The 11,579-nt window shown below is 41.6% G+C and overlaps 1 long non-coding RNA gene across 1 annotated transcript; it reads left to right on the top strand.

Moving 5' to 3' along the window:
- Positions 1-269: 269 nt before the first annotated feature.
- Positions 270-9,363, top strand: LOC138753284 (uncharacterized). Its single transcript, XR_011351073.1, has 2 exons — positions 270-443; positions 8,822-9,363. It is a non-coding gene; the product is annotated as an uncharacterized lncRNA (long non-coding RNA).
- Positions 9,364-11,579: the final 2,216 nt, after the last annotated feature.

The following is an 11,579-nucleotide window of genomic DNA, read 5'->3' as shown; positions in this document are numbered from 1 at the left end:
AATTCCATCTGCCATTTTTCAGCTGATCCAGATTCTTCTGCAAGATTTGAAAACCTTCTTTTGGTGCCACAAAACCTCCTATCTTAGAGTCACTTGCTGATCCAATTTACCACATTATCATCCAGATCATTGATATAGATGACAACAACAATGGTCCGACACTGACCCCTGAGGTGCACCATTCATCACAATAATTGGTGATACAATAATAGTTATCGATAATGGTTGTCAGGGTGATGCAACAGGTTATAGATCTGTTGGAAATATGAGTGAAAAAATGATAAAAATGGAGTTTCCTGACAAGTGTGAGGATTTACAGTTTGGGAAGTCAAATATAAGAGTAAATTACATAGCAAATGACAAGGACCTCAGGAGGGTTAATGTAAAGAGGAATCTTGGGTTCAAGTCCATGGTTCCCTGAAAGTGGGAACACCAGTAGATAGGTTGGTAAAGAAGGTGTATGGCATGCTTGCCTTCATTGTTCAGGCCATCCACCGTACAATATTTTTACTAAACATTTGTAATTTTGGTATGAGAGTGAAAGGTATATTCCATGATGTAAACATGTTTTCTACTTTGATTTATGGAGAGGTTCAAGTGGCCACCATTATTTATTTGTATCTAATGTAAAATAAGCATGCCTGCTTCACTTTCTGCCCACAATAGCTTTTCCATTCCACGATACCATGCATATTTGCAAATGACAAAGCATTTTTTCCCACAGAGGTTTCATTTTGCCACTGTTTACATAGTGGGGAAGCATTATTTAAGCATGCTGAGCTCAGAAACAATCTATCTTCTAAAGTGTATTTGCTATCACATCTTCCAACAGTTTTGTAATTTCATTGATTGACACTCTTTGCTCTGAGTTTAAGTGCAATGCAATACTTTGAATTTCCTTACATGACATCTGTTTATGACTAGAATCTCTGATTTTATGCTCTTAGCATAAAAACGTAAGAAATGTATCTGTGCTGTGACATCTACAAAAGATTCTCCCCTCATTTCTCAGTGCAGCTCCACTGTGCTAAAGTGTGCAATTTGAAATAATCATTTCTGCCTGTGGGCAGTGACACATTTTAAAATCATTGAGTTTTTAAAACATTGAAGGTGATTAGTGAGAAGGATATTGAATTGTGCAGGATAATGGAAGCAAAAGGGGTAATTATGGAAAATGAAGGGATCAGCAATGATGCGGTATTGGAGCTTTTGAAGCATATAAAGGTGGATAAGTCTCCCAGTTCCGATGGGACTTTCCCCAGGACCTTGAGGGGTTAGGAAAGAAATAGTGGAGGCTCTGAAAATGATTTTTCAAAAGCCATTAGAGAGGGCATAGTGCCAGAGGATTGGTGTATATCATATGGTTCCTTTGTTTAAAAAGGGTTCGAGGAGTAATCCTAGCAATTATAGGCCTGCAAGTTTGACGTCAGTGGTTGGTAAGATAATGGAAAGTATTCTTAGAGATAATAATATATGTATCTAGAGAGACAGGGTCTGATCAGGAATAATCAACATGAGTTTATGTGTGGAAGGTCATGTTTGACAAATTTTGAGGTGATTTGGAATGTTGATGAGGGTAGAACAGTAAATGTTGCCATATAGATTTCAGTAAGGCCTTCAATAAGTTTCTGTTTGGAAGGTTCAGGTGCTAGGTATTAATTTTGAGATAGTCAAATGGGTTCAACAGTGGTTAGAAGGTAGATGCCAGAGAGTCATGGTGAATAACTGTATGTCAGGATTGAGCCCCGTAACAACTGGTGTGCCTTAGGGACTGGTATTTGATCACTTGTTATTTGTCATTTACATTAATGCTTTGGATGATGGAGTGGTAAACTGGATTAGTAAATATGCGGATGCTACAAAGATAGATGGAGTTGTGGATAGTGAAGAAGGTTTTCAGAGATTGCAGAAGGATTTGGACCATTTAGAAGAGTGGGCTGAAAGTTGGCAGATGGAGTTTAGTATCGATAAGTGTGAAGTGCTTCATTTTGGTTGGAATAATCAAAACAGCAAATATGCAGTAAATGGGAAGGCATTGAAGAATGCAGGAGAACAGAAGGATCTAGGAATAACAGTTCATCGTTCTTTGAAGGTGGAATCTCATGTAGATAGAGTGGTGAAGAAAGCTTTTGGTATGCTGGCCTTTATAAATAGAAAGCATAGAAAATTGGAGTTGGGAAGTTATGTTGAGACTATTCAAGGCATTGGTGAGGCCACATTTAGAATACTGTGTACAGTTCTGGTCACCAAATTATAGGAAGGATGAGGTTGAGAGGGTGCAGAGGAGATTTACTATAATGTTGTCTGGATTTCAGAATCTAGATTACAAAGAAAGAATGAGTAGATTAGGCCTTTATTGAGAGGGATAGATAGAGTAGATGTGAATAGGCTCTTTCCCTTGATGGAAGGTGAGATTCAAACAAGAGATCATGAGTTAAGAGTTAGGGGGCAAAGGTTTAGAAGTAACATGAGAGGGAGCTTCTTCACTCAGAGAGTGGTGGCTGAGTGGAAAGGCCTTCCGATTGCAGCAAAGTCAATTTTGTCATTGAAGGAAAATTTGGATAGATATATGGATGAGAGGGGATTGGAGGGTTATGGGCAAAATGCAGGTAGGTGGAGCTAAAGGAGATCACTTAGATCGGTAAGGACTAGAGGGGCTGAGATGGCCTGTTTCTGTACTGTAATAGTTATACTGTTATATGACATCACATACAACCCTGAGTTAGAAACACAATGCTAGAGAAACTCAGCTGGCCAGAGTACTTTATGTAGCAAAGGTAAAGATAGGTAACCAAAATTTGGGCTTGAGTCCTTCATTGCAGCATCAAGGTGCTTTACTTCTGTTTTCCATAAAACCCTACGATTTCTTTTCCTGCAGGCAAGACAGAATTACCACTTATTGGTAATGCAAAAAGAAACTGACTCAACATACACAAGTAAAGAAATGTAAACAAACTGACTGTGCAATACAAAGATTTTAAAAATCAATAAATTTCAAAATTAAGAGACCTTTTATAAGTCTCTGATTGAGTTTGTTGTTGAGGAGTCTGATTGTGGAGGAGTAGCAGCTGTTCCTGAACCTGATGGTGTGAATCTTGTGGCACCTATACACCTTTTTTGATGATAGCAATGAGAACGGAGCGTGTGCTGGGTGATATGGATCCATGATGATTGCTGCTGTTCTCCAATAACAGTGTTCCCTGTAGATGTTCTTGATGGTGGGGAGGGCTTTCCTTGTGATGATCTGGGCTGTGTCCATTACTTTTTTGTAGGGCTTTGTGCTCAGGGATATTGGTGTCTCCCATACCAGACTGTGATAGAGCAGGTCAGCACACTTTCCACCACACATCTGTAGAAATTTGCCAGGGTCCAATGTCATACCAAACCTCTACACACTCCTTAGGAAGTAGAGGTGCTGACATTGTGTGTTGGGTCCAGGAAAGATCCTTTGGGATAGAGATTCTCAAGAACTTAAATTTGCTCACCCTCTCCACCTCTGATTTCCCAAATGATTGCTGGATGATACATCTCTGGCTTTCCCTTCCTAAAGTAAACTATCATCTCCTTGGTTTTGGTGACATTGAGTGTGAGTTTATTGCTGGTGCACCATTCAACCAAGTTTTCAAACTCCATCCTTGCATTGCCACTTTTTATACAACCCACTACCATGGTATCATCAGTGAATTTGTAGATGGTGTTGTCATCATATCAAGTTACGCAGTCATAGGTGTATAGCGAGTAGAGCAGGGGGATAAGAATGCAGCCCCGTGGTGCTCCAGTACTGATGAGGATTGTGGAGGAGATTTTCTTACAAATCTTCACTGATTGTGCCCTGGAGATGATGAAATCCAGAATCCAATTACATGTGGCATTTGTTGAGTCTAAACTGTTGATGAGATTCTCTCATCAAAAGTTATTGCATTTCACAGTTACTTACTCTATGAGAAGGGTTTTAAGCATTTGATGAGAAATCCCACACCTGTATTAATTTATTTCCCTCAGTATCTTGCTCATTCGAGTGCCTGGGAAAAATTGATGTTTCTCTGTTTGACACTCAATGGAGTGTGGAGTGCTCGTCTTGCAACATTTCATGATCGATATACATTAATAATTTTGAAGAATAATTTGGGCACTGTATTTACTTTTTCTGATTATATTAAAATGAGAGGAAAAGCAAATTACGCAGAGGATGCAGAGAGATACAGATAGGTTAAGTGAATGAGCAAGGGTTTAGAAGATGGAGTACAATGTTGGTAAGTGTGAGGTCACCCACCATAGAAGGAAAAATGGAAGATCAAATTATTGTTTTAAATAATGAAAGATTGCAGCATGCTATAATTTAGACGTACAGAACAGTCAAAGACCCTTCTGAGACAATACCGCCCAAATACCCCAATTAACCTAGGATGCCGCTATGTTTTTGTGTGGTGAGAGACAAGTGGAGCACCCAGAGGAACCCCAGACAAACACGGGGAGAACGTGCAAACTCCTTACATACAGCATCAGATTTGAACCTGGGTCACCGGTGCTGTAATAGTATTTTGATAACTGCTATGTCTACCACACCACCCTATCTTATGGCCTTAAACCTAAGATTTGAAGAGGGGAAACCTATAACTTCTTGTGTGGTTTGAACCTCACTTGGCACTTCATCCATTGATATCTTCTTGAAGTCAAAAGATTTTTTTTTCTCCAATTAGCTACATAACAAAGTTTCTTAATTAACTGCAAATGCCTTTTACATGGCACCTAAGAGAAGCTTATTGTTGATTTTGGTAAAGAGAGTGAGGGACTTGTCCACATTGTTGGGATGGAGGTGATGAGAGTAAAATGTACAAGTTCCTGGGAGAGTGATAGGGGATTCAAAGGTCAGAACTCCCAGATGGTAGGTTGTCTTCTAGGTGCCTGGGTCAAGAATGTCTCAGATTGAATTCACAGCATTCTAAAAAGATGGGACAAGCTGTCAGAAGATTTAGAAGGGATGCGAGGGAACACTTCTTCACTCAGAGGATGGTGAGCATTTAGGATGAGCAGTGAGACATAGTTGTTGAGGCAGGTTTATTACCTTCCTTTAAGAAACACTTGGGTAATTATATGGATGGGAAGGGCTTGGAGGGGAATGGGACTAATGCAGGCAAGTTGGACTAATGCAGGAGAACACATTGTTCAGCATGGACAAGGTGGGCTTGTGAATAAGCTGATGATTCTTCTTGCATAATATCTCACCCTGTAGCTGTAATTGCTTCCTTAACAAATAGTGCACCTAGTTTCCCCTCACTGAGAAGAGATTTCATGCTAGAAGCTCACATAGACTAATGGAATGAAGCTAATTTGAATGTCAGTTGGGAATGTTTCTGTTTGCATTTACTTACATTATTTGTAAATTAATTGGACTAGTTGGTGATGCAAGGCATTGGAGATGTTAGTCACAAGAAAAATATTATTATGAAAATGCAAAATAGGTAGTAGAAATAGTAGGCACTTTTGGCACTTTAAGACAAAAAAAATGAGATCATGTTTCCCCGAACCCGTGGTGCTACAAAAATAACAACACTACTACAAACAGCAAAGTAACAGAAGTATCAGGTCCCAGGAGGCCACTGTGTGCAACTGCTTTACCGCCATCTTGGGCCCTTAGCCATCACTATGTCCTCACAGGACAGTGAAATATCACAAAATTAAACTCTCACTCTCTCTTACACTCACATCGCCAATTAAACACAACTACTTAAAATGTATATTTTTTAAAAATGCCACAATACATTGATTTTCAGAGGCTCGGTCATGGTGACAGAGAGATAGGTCAAAATATGTCTTTAGGTGTTAAAGTAACCACTAGAGACCGTTCACCCGATCCAAAGAGGCTGGTGTAGGTGTGACACAGTATATAGAGTATGTAGATATGTTTTTGGGAGATAAACTGGGAAAGGTTTGTTACTGTAGGTCGCATGCAAACACTTTAAAACAGATCTTATTTGAAATACTGGAGCTCTGCCCCATGCTAGACATATCGGCTCCATAGCTTTTGCAAGAGCTTTGAAGAGTCCTCAAGAGACTTCACTAATGGATTGTTGTTTACCAAAGGCAACAGATGAAAGAGCAGGCTGGAGCCACTATTGTCTGGAAGGAGAACTAGCTCTTGAAAGCTGGTAAGCCCATTTGGAAGGCAGCCTGGTCAAAGCCCTTGTGCTCCATGCAAGAGGAGGGGACTGGCTGTCTAATATTTCACTTGGAATAAGGGAAACAAATAGAAACTCTGTAGTGACCTGAAAGAGGTTATCGTCTGGAGAACCCTGAAGGGGCAATTTTCGTCAGCAAGACACTGGAGTGGCTAAAACCAGTTTACCTATCTCGGCTGCACCATTTCATCAGAAGCAAGGATCGACAACGAGATAGACAACAGACTCGCCAAGGCAAATAGCGCCTTTGGAAGACTTCACAAAAGAGTCTGGAAAAACAACCAACTGAAAAACCTCACAAAGATAAGCGTATACAGAGCCGTTGTCATACCCACACTCCTGTTCGACTCCGAATCATGGGTCCTCTACCGGCATCACCTACGGCTCCTAGAACGCTTCCACCAGCATTGTCTCCGCTCCATCCTCAACATTCATTGGAGCGACTTCATCCCTAACATCGAAGTACTCGAGATGGCAGAGGCCGACAGCATCGAATCCACGCTGCTGAAGATCCAACTACGCTGGGTAGGTCACGTCTCCAGAATGGAGGACCATCGCCTTCCCAAGATCGTGTTATATGGCGAGCTCTCCACTGGCCATCGTGTCAGAGGTGCACCAAAGAAGAGGTACAAGGACTGCCTAAAGAAATCTCTTGGTGCCTGCCACATTGACCACCGCCAGTGGGCTGATATCGCCTCAAACCGTGCATCTTGGCGCCTCACAGTTCGGCGGGCAGCGGGCAGCAACCTCCTTTGAAGAAGACCGCAGAGCCCACCTCACTGACAAAAGACAAAGGAGGAAAAACCCAACACCCAACCCCAACCAACCAATTTTCCCCTGCAACCGCTGCAACCGTGTCTGCCTGTCCTGCATCGGACTTGTCAGCCACAAACGAGCCTGCAGCTGACGTGGACATTTACCCCCCTCCATAAATCTTCGTCCGCGAAGCCAAGCCAAAGAAAGACCAAAGCCTGGTGAACTTTATAAATGTTAAATTCTGTGCAAGGTATAAGAATTTGGAGGAATGAGAAGTGAGATTGGACTGTGAATCAAATAACTTTTCTGAACTTATACACACATTACACACCCGTGCCTTAGTATTTGAAGGGGGTTAAGTTAGGTTAAGTAATTTAGTGATAAGTTAAAGTTTGATTCTATTTTCATGTTTAAAGATAATTAAAAACAACTTTTGTTTAAGTAACCATTTGTCGGTGAATATCTATTGCTGTTGCGTTTTGGGGTCCTCTACCGCACTGCCATCAAGGCCAGGTTTCCTGGCATCTGCTGGACTCTGGATGTTAAATTGTCTTTTTAAAAGGGAAAACCACTCTCGCAGTTTGCCCTCGAGGTCGAAGCCATGGCATCTCCCCCATGAGGCCCCCAATGATCCCGTACATGCATCTTCAGGACCCTCGAACCTGGCCCACATCTCTGCAATTCCGTACACCTCAGGACACCTTCTCTGGGTCTGAACATCTCAGGACATCTCCTCCGACTGCGCCACACTGTCTCCATGACGTCAACTCCAGTGCCGAAGACTGAAGGCTACATCGCCCCACCAGAGGTCTCAATTCCGTCAGCCTTTCAAGTGCAAGCCCCACCTCCGGTAATTGAGTCTGTGCACTTTCAGAGGACTCCTCTTACTTGGTGTTCCCCAAATTTCAGCGTCCGATTCTCTGTATTCCAGTCTCCATCCTCGTTTGCTCAAAGATTCAGAACAGTGCCTGCTTGGGTGGGGGTGGGAGTGATTGCTGTAGCACCCGGTCTGGAGAGGCCACTGCAGTAGACAACTGCGCCACCATCCTGGTCGCAGCCAAGTTAAGTCCCTTGTGCTAATTTTCAGCAGAAAATAATTCAGTTTCTCTTCCAGGTGCCACAATTGCCTGAACAGGTTTTTTTCAACATGATTTCATTTACCAGATTATTAAAGACATTTAAACTGGAGAAATCAACTGTTAATTATTGGAAAATTATTGTCAATATATAGTTTTAAATTAATCGTTGCTGTTTTATTAATTTGTTAAGCAAAAGCAACTGTTAATGAAAATACTTATCATCAAATATAATTTAAATCAAATATGGAGAATATTAATTTCAAGTATAGCCTTTTGATATTCTTTCTGATTAAAGACAACTCAAAATTATGTTTATTCATTCGATATTTAATTGAACTACTCTGCATTTTCAACATTTAAATGAACTCCCTTTGGTGTACTTTATTTAGCTAATATAATATAATATGTCAGCCACAAACGAGCCTGCAGCTGACGTGGACTTTTTACCCCCTCCATAAATCTTCGTCCGCGAAGCCAAGCCAAAGAAAGAAGATAATATTTCAGTAGGATATATTTAAACCTGGAGGATGTGTGGGAAAATATAACTGATCATTGCTTCACATTTTGACTGAAGCTCAACACTTCACTTAACATTTCTTAATCTGTCCACCTGATCACATGCCCAATTATATGAACCTTTCCCTCTCTTCCATCCCTATGGTGTTGGAAGGGATCTTTGACAGCTTGCAGGTTAGTTGCTGATTGATTTCTGCTTTTGTGGTATTTTTTAAATGGTGAACACTTTTCATAGTTATTTAAAGTTGCTGAACTTGATGACAACTGAAGAATTAATTACTTTCTCTTTAGCTTCTGCACAAGCCAGTTTCTCCCAATCAAGAGTGCAGAAATCGATATTCTGCATGAGATTGAAAATCAAAGAAAAAACTGCAATCATGGATAACTGGAACAAAAAGAGAAAATGGTGGAAGCACTCAGCAGGTTTGGCAACGTCTGTGGAAAAAGAAAGAAGAGTGAAACAGTTAACGTTGTACGTCAGAGACAGGAATTAACAGTTTTGTTCTCCTTGGCATTAACTTAGACACTGAGGTGGAACACAAATAAGAAAATAGCAGCAGGCCCTTCAAGCTTGTCCCACCTTTTAATATTATCCATGCTGGCCTCAACCTCATTTCTGTGCACTGCAGTGGCAATTCTGATTACACAGTCTGCAAACAGTTCTGATAGTTATTGTGATGCCAATATACAGGGCCAATTCCACCATGGACAACAGGTATCTATTGGTTATGATGAATAAACAAAAGGCAACGTAAACTATATATTCCAAACCAAAGTTAAACCATGTCAAATTGCAAAGAACAATCGATTAAACCTTGTGCTTTCTTTCTTTACCTGTGCTGTATTCTCCCATTATAGGTGTTGATTTTCACTGGAGGAGATTTCAAATGTCTTTGCAGGGCAGCCTCAGGAATTATTAAGACCAGAGATTAAACCATGGCTTATCAGCATTAGTGATAATAGTCTGGTCAAACAGAGGATGTTATATAACAAAGATAAAGATACATAACTAATATTTTGGACTTGAGCCTTTCATGAGCAAAATGTAGTCAGGCACCTGAATAAAATGGTGGTGGGAGGAGCGGGGAAAAGCTTAGGCCAATAGGCAAGAGGTAATAGGTGGATGAAGGAGGGAGAGCACACCAATCAACAGAGGGGGGAGGGGCGAATAGCTCTGTAAATGGAGAGGGAAGAGGGTGGAGAGCTGAAGTAAAGAAGACAGAAGGATGGGGAATAGGGCAAACAGGGAGTGATCCAGCAGAAACTGGAGAAGCTGATGTAAATGCCATCTGGTTGGAACTGTTAAAATGGGAAATTAGGTATTGGTGGTGGTATTTATGGGTGGTCTTGGTGGGATAGTATGTATACCATGGCCAGATGTGTTGGCATGGGTGTGGAGCACAGAATTGAAATGGCTGGCCACTTGCAGCTCCCTATCATTGATGTGGACAGAGTGAAAGTGCTTAGCAAAGCAATTAATGGTATTGACTTCTCCAGTGAGATCACTCCTTGTTCTCCTTCTCTTCCCTATCACTCTTTCTCCATTCACAGAGCCATACATTTCCCCCATCCCCCACCATTGTGCTCTCCCTCCCTTATCCACCTATTAACTCCAGTCTGTGGTCCACCCCCTGCCCCTCCCCTGTACCAATTTCCAACCACCTACCTACATTTTGCTCATATTTTGAAGAAGGGCTCAAGCCCAAAATGTCGGTTATGTATCTTTATCTTTGCTGTATAAAGAACAGTGTTTGACCTGCTGAATTTCTCCAGCATTATGTTTTCCCTTCAATCACGGAGTCTGCAAACTTTTGTGTTTTACTGGTTACAGTCTGCGATGGCTGGGTGAGCAATAGCGCTGGGAGGGTCGGTAATGGAGGTATCATTGATGTCATAATTCCAAGTGAGAACAAGATTTTCTGGGCTTCTGTGACATCTTCCAAGTCCCTTTGACCATGTGTATCCAGATTCACGAAGGTCAGTCTTTGAACTTGCATACTGAACTTACATTTCCATTGTTCACCCAATGATTGAACGGCTTGTACTTGTCCTGTAATGAAGGCAAAGTCATTAACCAACAGATTTCACATTATATTTGGATCTGGAAGTGTGCTAATGGAGTTTTTCTACTCGTCACTGGCCTGCTGCAAAGGATGGGCTCCAAATGGTGCATTCTGCCCTGTTTAGAGCTGGCACTGGATTCCTCCATGCTCCTGGGCATTGCTTCTTCCAAGTCTTTTTGAAGCATCATGCATTTCTGTATTCATCCATCACTTTTGGTCAACTGTCTGATTGAAGTTGTTGTATTGCAATACACAAAAGTACTGGAGTAACTCAGCAGGTCATGCAGAATCTATAGGAATTAAAGAGTAGCCATCGTATTGGGACTGAGCCCTTTGTTGGTGTATGAGCAAAAAGCAGGTAGACCCCGGACGGAGGGGGGAAGGGAGGAATGAGCAGCGGGAGGATATTGGGCTAACGGGAAAGAGGTCATATGTGGATATGGATGTGTAGTAGAAAAAATAAGGGGAGGAGGTCACTCTTTGAATGTAGATGGAAGGGAAAGTGTTGGGGAGTGGGAGGAATGGAGACAGAGAGACAGGAAAAGAGAGAGACTTGGGAGAGGGGCTAATGGAAACTGGAAAAGTTGATGTTGGAGAGTGCCCAGACAGAATATTGGGTTTAGTTCTTCCAATTTGTAGGTAGCCTCAGTTTGACAGTTCATGAGGCCATGGATAAATATGTTGATGTGGGAATGGAGTGTGGAATTAAAGTAGGTACCTACTGGAAGGGCCTTGGGTCTGAAGTGGACAGAGTGAAATTGCTTACCTAAATGATCTTCCAATCTATGTCCAGGCTCTCTGATGTAGAGGAGACCACAATGGGAGCATTGGATACAAAAGATGACCCCTGAAGATTCACAGCTGAGGTGTTGGTTCACTTGGAAGGACTGTTTGGGCCCCAAGTGGTGGTGAAGGAGGTATGCTGGCACAAGTGTAACATTTTCTGTGATCACAGGGTATCAAGGAGGCAATTAGTGGGAAGGGAT

Source organism: Narcine bancroftii, chromosome 1 (assembly GCF_036971445.1).
Source record: "Narcine bancroftii isolate sNarBan1 chromosome 1, sNarBan1.hap1, whole genome shotgun sequence".
NCBI classification, from domain to species: Eukaryota; Metazoa; Chordata; class Chondrichthyes; order Torpediniformes; family Narcinidae; genus Narcine; species Narcine bancroftii.
This window is presented reverse-complemented; position numbering and strand designations above follow the sequence as displayed.